The sequence below is a fragment of the Oryctolagus cuniculus genome, chromosome 3 (genome assembly GCF_964237555.1).
Source record: "Oryctolagus cuniculus chromosome 3, mOryCun1.1, whole genome shotgun sequence".
Classification (NCBI taxonomy): Eukaryota; Metazoa; Chordata; class Mammalia; order Lagomorpha; family Leporidae; genus Oryctolagus; species Oryctolagus cuniculus.
This window is the reverse complement of record NC_091434.1, coordinates 144493727-144506731: the sequence shown is the minus strand read 5'-3', so window position 1 is coordinate 144506731 and position 13005 is coordinate 144493727. Positions and strand designations below refer to the sequence as shown.

Genomic DNA, 13005 nt, shown 5'->3' with positions numbered 1-13005 from the left:
AGAGCATGAAATATCTCTGACAAACATCATTGTGAAAATTTCAGTATGTGGCCAGAAAATATATTTAATTTCTACCTTTCTGTTTAGTAAAATAATCCATAAATGTTAATAGCCAACACATGCATCTGCTGTTTGGCATTTATAAAGTTCATCAGAAGCATTTGTATTTTCTGTGTCAACTGGGACCATGCCACATTAGCCCCGATTTATAGGAATCAGTTTTCAAACATAACACCTGCTGCAATAAAAATACACAAGGTCATGTTTCTCTAAATATCTCAGCTATTAATTTGTTTTCTAAATTTTCTTACCAGTATTTTTATGATTTTTATCATCAACGTTTAATCAGCTGGCTCTAAACACACAACTTTACCGTGCTTAAAGGGCCACATGTATTTTTTAAAGGATTTCCAATTTTGGTTATACATCCTTAGTATGTCTATCCACTGTAAGTTACATAGTATAAAAATTTTGAATGTTGGTGCTGGGCGACTGGCTAATGTCAACCATTTTATAGGTTATGTCATAATGAATATTTACTGGGTTATTTGGGTGGGGACACTGACTTTCCCCAGTAGTAGTATTTTGTATTCAGATATTCATATTAGATACTGTGCTAAGTACTTATCTCATGGAGATAATATTGTTTTTCAGTGTGAAAATTTTAAATGACTTGGTGAAACAGAGATTGACTTTAATAAACTTTCTGTGGTGATAGAGAGAGGTAAAATCTTTCCTTAGGAAACAGTGTCACAGTGCAGCTCAGAGTTACATGCGCTGAGAACCCCGTCCTGGAGAAGTAGCTACTCTTGTAATGTGCTTGCTCTATAACAATTTCTGTCCCTTATTTGGGTTGCATTGATGGTCAGAAACTGTGTAGGGTCTGAGGATTTTAATCTTACTTGCAAGCAACCTGCACAGTTTAACTATTACCCATTCATGGATGATGGTAGGAGACATGAGATTCTGGGTCATAAAAGAAGGAATTTATTCTTCATGACATAGCCAGAAAATAAGCTTAAAGGGAGGGCACTGTGGCATAGTAGTCTAAGCCTCCACCTGCAGTGTCAACATCCTATATGGGCTCCGGTTCATGGCCCGGCTGCTGCTCTTCTGATCCAGCTGTCTGCTAATGGCTTGGGAAGGCAGTAGAAGATGGCCCAAGTGCCTGGGCTCCTGCACCCACTTGGGAGACCCAGAAGAATACCCTGGCTCTTGGCTTTGGATCAGCCTAGCTCCAGCCGATTTGGGGAATGAAACAGGATAGAAGACCTTTCTGTCTCTCCTCTGCCTGTAAGTCTACCTCTGAAATAAGTAAATTATTCTTAAAAAATTTAATTTTCTCATTGGTTCTCCTTATCCACCAAATTCTAAGCATAATGTGAATAGTCCAGATGGATGCCACACATGCACTAAGAACCCTGGACTTAAATAACGCAAGTCTTATATAATATGCAATAAAACTGCCCAAGGGGAACATTCTCTGTATTATCTTCAATAGCAAACAGTCCTGCCCTATGCCTCACAAGCAGCAGCATCTTTTCCTGACAAAGATGTTTGCTACCCAGTTTCTTTGATGACATATTCTGTGCCCCCCCCCTTTTAAGATTTATTTATTTATTTGAAAGGCATAGTTACAGAGAGGCAGAGGCAGAGAGACAGAGAAAGAAGTCTTCCATCCGCTGGTTCATTCCCCAAATGGCCGCAAGGGTTGGAGCTAGGCTGACCCAAAACCAGGAGCCAGGAGCGTCTTCCAGGTCTCCCACTCGGGTGCAGTAGCCCAAGGACTTGGGCCATCTTCCACTGCTTTCCCAGGCCATAGCAGAGAGCTGGATCAGAAGTGGAGCAGCTGGCACTCAAACAGGTGCCCACATGGGATGCCGGCACTGCAGGCAGTGGCTTTACCTGCTGAACCACAGCACCAGCACCGGCCCCTGAGCCCTTCTTTACATAATGGGCAGAAAGGGGAGAGAGACCCACAGACTCCCTTAAAGAGTTTTCTCTCCTAGGATCCTTCCCTTGTTGGTAATTTTCAGGCCACTACCACTGAATGATTTCCACACATGAAAGAACACTGCGTTACAGAGACATAAATGCATGACCTCAGCTGTCAGAACTTTCTTTTTTCGATTATTAAAAGGATCTCTTTATGAAAAGAAGAGGTATATTTGTTGCATGTGACTACTGGTATACATTCGGATTTGAAGAAAAATAATAAATATGTAGAAAGAGATGAAATCTCAACCTCACTTGGGCCGCTTCTCTGCTATTTCAGATGTCTCTCACTTGCTACCTCTTCGGCCCCACTCTGTGAATCTCAGTCTAGCAACAGCGCTGCCACTATGGAGCTCAAAACAAGATCTGGAAGCACTGAGAGAAATCTCAAAATAATTCCACCACAGGACAGTGGTTTCCTGAACACGAACGATATCAAGGCACTACCCACTCAAGCTGAGGGTCTGTTTCTTGGTGAGTAGAAAGCAGAGCCTCTGCCAGAAGTGGTTGTCATGGAAAGTGATTTCCTTGAGCAAATGAGACCACAGGAACAATTTGCAAAGCCATGGTTGCCCAGCAGAGGGCACTGAGTACCTTAGGAGAAGTGACTAGGAAAGGGGCAGTACTCTTCTTCACACCTAGGGGTTGGAGCAGGCTCACTCAGAGGCAGTACAGAAACATGGCTAGACATGCAATGCAATATGGCTTAAGGTCCTCCTGGAGAAAAATTTGGGAAATATTCACTGTCTGTTAAGTCTCTGACATTTGCACATGCTCAGTTTTCCTGGCTGTTGTCATGACTGGTTCCAGCTAGATGTTGGGGCCAATAGAAGGCAGCTGGGTAGAAACCCCCTGGTCCCTCTATCTGGGCCTGAAAGAACCTCTTGATGAAACATTACTCTTCGGCCGGCTACCCAGGGGAGGGGCACTCCAAGTCCTGTTGTGTGGGTCCTTGCGATCCCTGTGGGAGACATGAATGGAATTTGGGGCTTCTGGTTTCAGCCTGGCCCAGCCTGGCCATTGTGGCCACCTTGGGAGTGAACCAGTAGATGGAAGATCTTTCTCTCTCTTTGTATCCTTTGCTCTCTCTGTAACTTTGCCTTTCAAATAAATAAAAGTAAAATCATACACATACACAATCATCAAGGATTGGTTTAAAAATAGCAGTTTTTTCTCTCTTTTCTTCTGCATGCCTGGGGGTGGGGAGTGGAAACTCCAAAAAAAAAATTACAATGAAAAAATGTTATTCCAAAACCATAAGCAGACTGCACTGAACCCACATGGTCATGGTCCCAGCATTTCCATTCACTCTTGTTTCTCCAGAGAGAGAAGGGGGAAAAGGTGAGAACTAGAAAGAAATCTGAGAGTGTGAATTCTAAAAAAAAAAAAAAAAAAAAAAATCATAAAAATATTTTATAAAGTTTGTTCTAATATTTATGTTATTCACCCACCGGCCTATCTTAGAAATGTCCCCATGGGCTTATTCATTTGATAGCAGCATAAACATAAAAGCTGTATAAGAAACTGTAAATCTGCTCACACAGGTAGAAATTGGAGTTATTTCAACTTTATCAACTCCAAAACATTTACAACAGCTAACACAAAAGAAATAAATGTTTATAATAAAGCTAAAAGATAGGGCACCTACTTTGTGAAAAGCTAAGTCTCTAGCAGTAGACTGTTATTAGTATCTCTTCCTTATTAAATTGTGGTTTTAATTTATAATCTCCTGTCTACCAATGAAGTTGACTATTATTTTCAAATGTTAATTGTACATTGCTGTTTGGTTTTTTTGGATGAATTATTTATTCATCCTTTTCTTAATAGATCCTGCAACTATTCTGATTCAGTGAATAGCAGTGATTTTTATTTTTCAAAATGTATTTTTTTAGGGGCTGGCACTATGGCTTAGCCGGTTAAGCCACCCCATGCAGGGCTAGCATCTCATATGGGTGCTGGTTCGATTTCAGGTTGCTCCACTTCCTATCCAGCTCCCAGTTAATATGCCTGGGAAAGCAGCAAAAATTAGCCCAACTGTTTGGGCCCCTATACCCACCTGGGAGACCTGGAAGAAGCTCCAGCCTCCTGGTTTCAACCTGGCCCAGCCCTGGCCATTGCAGCCATTTGGGGAGTGAAATAGCAGATGGAAGATCTCTCTCTCTCTCTGTAACTCTGCCTTTCAAGTAAAATAAATAAATCTTTAAAAAATAAATAAATAAAATTTTTAAATGTAGAGATTTTGTGAAATTTTTCTCCTTTTTGCATAGTTAAGAACATCAATATTTTCATACAAGCTATCTGATTTACAGAAAACTTCTATCTCAGATTATAAGAAGAGCAGCTTATTTTTATAGTTTATAAACTATGTTTATAACTATAATCATTATGAATATTAAAGAATTTTTAAAGATTTATTTTAATATTCAAACATCTGGAATTTAGATTCTGTGCATGACATGAGGCTGACATTAATTTTTCTCCAAAAAGATAGTCAATTACTTAAATAACATTGATCTACTTATATAGTTTTTAGCCACCTTTAAACTCCTCTTATGTTCTGAAAATGTATGTGTGTACTTAACATACTTCTTCTGCCTGACTGATCACTAATTTTCATAAAAATTCACATTGCTCAATTGACTAATTTTATAATTTATTGTAATATGAGGTATAATATATTCTTTTTATTATTTCCTTTTGTAAAACATTTTTGGCTATTCTTTTAAGTTAATTGCCACATCAAACTTGAGTAAACAATTTGAGAGCTATTTTTAAACCATATGTGTATATATACACACACAAATACACATACATCTAATTATAGTTTTGAATAGAATTACATGGGTTTTACAGTTTAATGCAAGGACAATTAGCCCTTTTTTCTATCATTTATTTTCATTTTTAACATGATTTTTTTCTCCCCTGTTACTATTTTTGATCTGAAATAAGCTCCAGAACTCTTGTTGTGACTATTTACAAGTATTTTCTACTTCTTGTTATTTTCTTTGGGATATTTTCAAGTGCATTTCTATTGATGTTTCACCATAAGATATAATGATTTTCATAATTTCCCTATTCTCTATATTACTATATTTTTAGCAGTTAGAACAATATTTCTTTAAATTCCAATACTTCTCTAGATATAAGGTCAATTTCTGCAGCTTGAGAGTATTTTCCCTTCTTAGTTAATTTTAAAAATGTAATTCTGTTATTTTCACATTAACTTGAACTTCTAGAAATAAGTGGTTGGATATAAAGGAGGAAGATGGGGGGGAATTATCTCATGCCTACGTCTTTTTTATGTAAATATATATTTACTTATTTGAAAGGCAAAGTGATAGAGACAGAGGGAGAGATCTTCCATCTTCTGGTTCATTCCCCAAATGGCCACGATGTCTAGGCCGAAGCCAGGAGCTTCATCCAGGTCTCCCACATGAGTGGCAGGGGACTAATCACTTGGGCCATTTTGTGCAGGTGCACTAGCAGGGAGCTGGATCAAAAGTGGAGCAGCTGAAACTGGAACCAGCACCCATATGAGATGCTGGCACTGCAGGCAGTGGCTTGCTACACCACAAAACTGGCCCAAAGCCTAAGTCTCTTAGATATAGTAAGGTTAAACCATCTTGTTGTAATTGGCTTATTGAATGGGCTAGATTTAGCATAATGCAGTCAGAAAGCAAGTTATTACTATTTATTTTCCATTCAGTTTGTGAAATCAAAGACTTACAAGCCATGGTTTCTTTGTTTCACTTTTTGTTTGTATTCTTTAGTCACCATTTTATTTTTTATCACTAAAAATAATCAGATGATCTATCATTTGCAGTATCTATTTGTATATACCTGCCTTAATAAAGCAAATATCCCCTAGTGTTATGCCCAAGCCACTCTATTCAATAAATTTAGAAAAGATAAATATCTTGACAACCTCAAATGAAACCACCACCTATTATATACATAGTAATCTTTTTATCTTACTGAAGCATACCAAATCAATACTGATTTCATGCTAAATCCCAGTCTGAAAATAAAATGAGGAAAGGAGCCTTAAAAAATCCAAAGAACAAATATATTTGCTTATCCATAACAGTGCCATTAAAATTAGGCCAGGGTTGCTCACTGTGGGATGGCCAATTCACCAGGGATAAGAATTGATGTAAAGAAACAGCTTTATTCAAGAGATTGTCAATCTTGGGCAAAAACACACATCTTCAGTCTCAAAGCCACTTTTGCCAATTCTCAAACTAGCAGGCGAGCTTTTGAAGGGAGCAGAAAGGAGAGGTGAAGGGGAGTCAGGAAAGAGAGGAACAAAGGATGGGGACAGCTGCAAGGCCGGCCTCTGCTGGCTGGAGCCACAGTGCTCACTTTCAGCTGAAGTTATTTATTGGGTCCTCCGGTCACGCTGACCGGGATGGGCCCGACTACTCTGCAATTTCAGCCAGCCTTTTCTGGGCTAATTTCTGGAATTCTCAAGCAGGCATTATTTTTGTCTGTTGAATTGAACAGACACTCTAATTAGTCACAAAATCAGCAACCAGCTTTTGTTAATCAGAATGTGCAAAGGAAAGGAAGATGTAATCAGTATGGCTGCAATAGTATCTTCCGTTGTTAGCAGGTGATTTAAGAAAAAATCTTAACTGCAGGATCCCAAACCTCAAAGAATAGATTAAGGGAATATGATATAGAGAATTGCATGCCACTAAAATTATTTCACCATTCCGATGGATGAGTGTGTCTTTGTCTATATTCTTCTGCTGCAATAACACAGACTGGGTAATTTATAAAGAAAGAAAGTTTATTTTGGTTCATGGTTCTGGAGGATGGGGTGGCCACATTTGGCAAAGGCCTGGTGCTCCATCATGACATGGTGGAAAAGCAAAAGTATAAGCAGCCTCAGCAAAAGAAAAACACTAGGAGTGACCCCACTCAGGGCAACCTGCTTCTCAGTAACTCATCCAGCCCCAAACAGGTGGCGTTAACTCCTTCCTGAGGGTGGAGCCCTCCTTGCCAAAGCTGCCATAAAGCTCCCCCTATCTACCAGTACTGTAACATCAGCAATCAAATTTGATATGAGTTTCCAAGGGAACAAGCCACACTCTAAACACAGCCAGCTGTTTCAGCTATTGCAACATTTATGCACAGTTTCTTATATTTCAATAAAATAACACTGCAAAATTCATAATAATCTGTAATAAATCCAATAGTATCTGATATTAATTTTACCGAGAAGTATTGTTACAGTTCAGCCTCACTGTTTTATATCTTTTATGCCTTTCATTATTTTCGTTGTATTATTTCTTTTACATACATCTCTGACAAGGAAACTGTTTAATGCTGTGTTTGTCCAGTACCATAGAAGCTATCCTAATTTGGCTATATAAATTGAAATTAATGTGAAATAAAATTTAAACATCAGTGCTTTAGTCTAACCATATTTCAAGAGCATAAAAGCCACATGTGCCACATGGAACAGTACTGACATAGGATCTGCATCATTACAGAATGTTCTGTTGGACAGCTGTAGCTCAGAGAATGGAAAATCTTGTATATGTTCAATTATTACTTGCAAAACCTTTATGTGCTCTTACATTTTTGTAACAGCTTAAAAGTTTTATAGAGATTAAATTTTTGTTTGATCTTCTAAGGGAATCATACCTTTCTTCAATTTTAGTCCGCTTTAAAACTTGAACAGAAGCAGGCATTGGGTGTAGCAGTTAACATGCCACTTTCCTTATTGGAGGCACCTGGGTTTGTTCATCGTTCTGCTCCTAATTCCAGTTTCCTGCTAATGCACACCCTGGGAGACAGCAGGTGATGGTTCAAGTAGTTGGGTACCTGACACTCACATGGAACACCTGAACTGAGTTCCCAGTTCCTGAATTCACCTTCAGGCCCAGGGCCATTGTGAACATTTGGAGATTGAGTAAGTCACTGAGAGCTCTCTGTCTGACTGTGTGTTTCTCTCTTTTAAATACATACATTAGGGGCTGGCACTGTGGTGCAGTAGGTTAATCCTCCGCCTTCCACGCTAGCATTCCATATGGGCACCAGTTCTAGTCCCAGCTGCTCCTGTTCCGATCCAGCTCTTTGCCATAGCCTAGGAAAGCAGTGGAAGATGGGCCAAGTGCTTAGGCACTTGTACCCACTTGGGGGACCCGGAAGAAGCTCCTGGCTCCTGGCTTTAGATCAGCCCAGCTTCAGCCCTTGTGGCCATTTTGGGGAATGAACCAGCAGGTGGAAGATTTTCTCTCTGTCTCTTCCTATCACTGTACTACCTGTCAAATAAACAAGTAAAATCTTTAAAAAATAAATATAATAAATAAAAATTTCTAAAATATTTACAAAAATATATTTTAAAAATAAAATGGTATAAGAAATCTCTGAGAAGTTGCTAAAATCTGCAAAATTAGGAAAGTATCAGAGAAAGGGGGGATTTCAGAAACATAATAACAAATGATCTACTCAAGCTATTTCTTAATAGGGATGGATGGGTGTTTGGCTCAGCAGTTAAGATATTGGTTAAGATGCCTGTGTTCCACATAACAGTGTCTGGGTTCTGTTCCTGGCTCTGGCTCCAAATTCCAGCTTCCTCCAATGCAGACCCCGAGAGGAAACTGTGATTTGCAAGTAATCGAATTCCTGCTATCCACATGGGAGACCTGGATCGCATTCCCAGTTTCTGGCTGTGGCCCCAGCCCAGTCCTAGCCACTGAGGGAATTGAAGGAGTGAAATAGAAAATGGGAGCTCTGTCTGTCCGTCTCTGTCCATGTCTTTCTCAAATAAACAAAAACAAGTAAAAATATTTTACAAATGTCTCACATGATATGGTTTCTTTCCTCTCTTCCTCACTTTTACATTACTTTATTCATTATGTTCACAACTATTTATTGACTCTTATTTTTTTTTTGACTCTTATTTATGATCAGACATTATTCTAGATATTGAGGAAACTGTGCATCAAGTCATGGTCTGAATGCTTGTGTCTGCCAGAGTTCTGTGTTGGAACCCTAACCCTAAGGTGATGGTATCAGAAGGTGGTGCCTGAGCAGTGATGAGGTCATGGGGCAGAACCCTCACAGATGGGTTTAGTGCTCTTATAAACAAGTCTTGAGAGAGCTGCCTACCCTCTCCCACCATGTGAGGGCACATCAAAAGGAGACTAAGAAGATGGCCATCACCATACACCAAAATTGTTAGCACCTTGAGTGTGGATTTCCCAGCCTGCAGAACTTTGAGAAATAAATTTCTGTGATGGCATTTTTGGTTTAGCATCCTGAACAATAAACAAAGAAAAAACAACATGAACAACGTGTGTAGTCTGCCGTTTGGTAATAAGTGCTGAAGAGAACTAAAACAACAACAACAAAAGCAACTGAGGGAAAAAAAATCAAGGAAGGAGGATTGATGTTTAGAACTGAGGACGAATTCCTCTGTTTTAAAATTCATTTATGTTCATTTTATTTGAGGAAAGAGAGAGAGAGAGAGAGAGAGAGAGAGAGAGAGAGAGATCCTGCATCTGCTGATTCATTCCCTGAATGCCTGCAGCAGCTACGGCTGGGTAAGGCTGAAGCCAGGAGCACAGACTCTGTTCGGATCTTCCATGTGAGTGGGTCAGGATGCAACTACTTGAGCCATCATCTGTTACCACCCTAAGGTGCATTTTATCAGTTAGATGGGTCAGAAGCAGAGCTGGGACTCAAACTAGACACCTCAGCCTGGGATATGAGCATCCTAAGTAGCTTGCTAACCACTGCACTGAACATTCATCCTGGAATTCCTATTTTAAATGGAATGGTCCAAAAAGTCTCTTCCAGAACGGTGACACTTGAGCAGGGACACGAATAAGAACCCATGTGTCTGCACTGTAGTAGGCTAGAGTGTTTTTATTCTAGGCATTTTGCTAGGCTTAAGGAACATAGAAAAGTTATACACGTTGATCCCACCCTCAGCAAGGTGTGGGGTGGATAGCAAGAAGAATAACCTATTACATTCAATCTGCTGAGTGTTGTGCTGAAATATTTGTGTGATGTAGCAGTTCCTTAATCATCAAGCTGACAGTTTCTCCCAAAGGAACGTTAAGCCTCATGAGTAATACTGAAAATAGCTATCTTTTATCCAATATTGATTTTTAATGGATAAATAATATTAGGTAAAGAGTCATAAAATGAGTTCTGTTAGCCAAATTGGTCTTATTCTGAACAATATAAAAATCTTCAGTCACTTTTCATGTTCTCAAGTTAAATCATTTTCCCTTTTAGAGGGATGAAGTAATTATTGATAAAACTATGAAAATAGAACTAAAATACAAAATAAACAAATAAAATTGTCATTCTCTTATCAAGTACATCCTAATAAGTAGATGAGATAAAACATGTAAACTTAGAAATAATTCTTATCCTACTGACAAAATTCATTATTATTATTTATTTATTTGGTAGTATTCTTTGTTCAAAATCAACTTGTTTTATTCTTTTGAAAGGCAGAGAGAGAGGAGAGAGAGAGAGAGAGAGAGAGAGAGAAACAGAGAAACAGAGAAACAGAGACACAGAGAGACAGAGCGATCTCAATCTGCTGGTTCATTCCTCAAATGTCCATAGAAGCCAGGGCTTGGCCAGGCCAAAGCCAGGAGCCTGGAATTCAATCCTGGTTTCCCATGTGGCAGGTGGCAAGGATCCAATCTCTTGAGCTGTCACGTGCTGTCTTCCTGGGTGCACTTTAGCAGGAAGCTAGAATCAGGAGTGGAGTTGGATTTAAACCCAGTGACCTTATTATGGGATGTGGGCATCCCAAGCTATGCTTTAACTGCTACATCCAAAATTCATTATTTTTACAACTGTTTGGGGCAAACACATTATTTCATTTTTCCTAATGTTTTCTGATCATTTTCAATAACTTCAAAAGTAAAGTATAATATTAATAAATTTATATTTTTGAGTTTTAGGGTTCTAAATGAACATTAATTACCTTGAAATTAAAACATGTAGTTTTTCATGTGCTTTGTAATGGATGCCTTGGAAAGATTTACACAGAGAGAAATAAATGTATCTATTAGTTATCTTCAATTAACCATGAAACAGATAAAAGGCAGATAAGTGACTTATTACTAACAAACTCTGAGTAATCTGTAATATTTTATGTTCATACAGTATAAACTAAGAACATGATTTTGTTTGTATGAATTAACTACAAAACAATTGAACTTAATATGGCTTTTAGTTAAAAACAAAAGTGGAAGCTTTGAAGATAGCAACCATGTGAAATAAAATCATCTAATAATATTTTAGGAGACCATGAGAGAATATCCCTTTCTACTATTTATAAAGACTACTCCTTGTTCTGTATGGGACTTATAAACAAACAAAGATATTTATTTAAGCTTATGTTTTAATTCAGCAAAGCTTTCAATGTGAATTAGTTCAGCCAAGCTTTCAATCATTTGCAACATCATAAATTTTACTGTTTCTAAAATCCATTAGTTTAAAATTGATCCAATTAATGCCAACAGTTGCGTGATTAAATAATTTCTAATGAAATTTTAATTATCAGTATGAATTTTCATTTTTTAAAGATTAGTATTTATTTGAAAGGCAGAATTACAGACAGAGAGGGATAGAATGACAGCAAGAGAGAGTGAAGGAGAGAGATTCCCCCGTCTGTTGGTTTATTCCCCAGATGACCACAATGGCCAGGGCTATGCCAGGCTGGAAACCAGGAACCAGGAGCTTCTTTCAGGTCTCCCACATGGGTGCAGGGGCCCAAGCACTTGAGCTATCTTCCTCTGCTTTTCCCATTCCATTAGCAGAAAGCTGGATCAGAAGAGGAGTAGTCAGTTCTCCAAGCAGCACACTTAGAGAACACCAGCATCAGAGGCAGCAGCTTTATGCACTATGCCACAATGCTGGTCCCACTATGGCTGTTTTCTAGAGAGATGTAAAAAGATCTTTGACGGTTTAAAATAAGAATTTATTAAAACAATACACCACAGGGGCCAGTGCTGTGGTGTAGTGGGTAAAGCCACTGCCTGCAGTGCCCGCTTCCCATATGGGTGCCAATTTGAGTCCTAGCTATTCCACTTCTGATCTAGGTCTCTGCTGTGGCCTGGGAAACCAGTAGAAGATGGCTCAAGTCCTTGGGCCCCTGTACACATGTGGGAGACCCAGAAGAAACTCCTGGCTCCTGGCTCCTGGCTCCTGGCATCAGATCGGTGCAGCTCCAGCCGTTGTGGCCAGTTGGGGAGTGAACCAGCAGATAGAAGACCTTTCTCTGCCTCTCCTTCTCTGTGTGTAACTCTACCTTTCAAATAAATAAATAAATCGTTAAAAAAAAACCACAATACACCAACTTTTTAAAAAATTGAGAATCTGTTATGGCAAGGAAAATTTTACTGATCTGTTGAACATTTTTAACCTTTCATTCTCCTGATTCCCTGCTGGAGTGAGGAAAACACCTTGCAATCCCAACTAATTCTCAAGTGTCATTTTGAGCTGGCCTTCCTCAGGACCTCTGCACATAGTCTAGTCTGTCCTCTTTTGCTGAAATGATCATGTTTTGCTCCCTCTCTTGATCTGAGTCTCTTCTCAAATGCTGCCGTCTAAGAAAAGACCTGCCTAGCTACATCTAGTCCCTTACCCTGCTGTTTTTCTCTTATTTTTGTAATATTTCTCTCCCTGTAACTTTTTCAGCAATTGTATGTAGTATGCATGTGAGTAGGGTGTCCATTTTGCTATGGTGTATATCCAGGGGCTGGCAGAGGGCCAAGCTGTGTAGGAGCTAATTGTCAAATATCTGGGCATTTATACGTGATTGAGTAGGTCTGTATTTAACTAGCTCTAACTGGTTCACATGGTCAGATATTTTCCTAGAGGTACAATTTAGTTTTAGAACAAAAATCACAACCCAAAGCAGCAGAACAATAAACTAACTCTGTAGTTTCAGGAACTAGAATACTGAATTTAGTTGTATTTTTCTCATGGTAAGAAATTGATTTAGGATTGTCTACAATTCTAGATATT

The 13005-nt window shown here is 38.9% G+C and overlaps 1 long non-coding RNA gene across 1 annotated transcript in view; it reads left to right on the top strand.

The window, feature by feature from the left end:
• LOC103348683 (uncharacterized) overlaps positions 1-13005 on the top strand; it is an 80426-nt gene that overhangs the window by 26460 nt on the left and 40961 nt on the right. Inside the window, exon 3 of the long non-coding RNA XR_007920495.2 lies at positions 2276-2469. This is a non-coding gene — a long non-coding RNA (uncharacterized lncRNA). The remainder of the gene's footprint in view (positions 1-2275; positions 2470-13005) is intronic.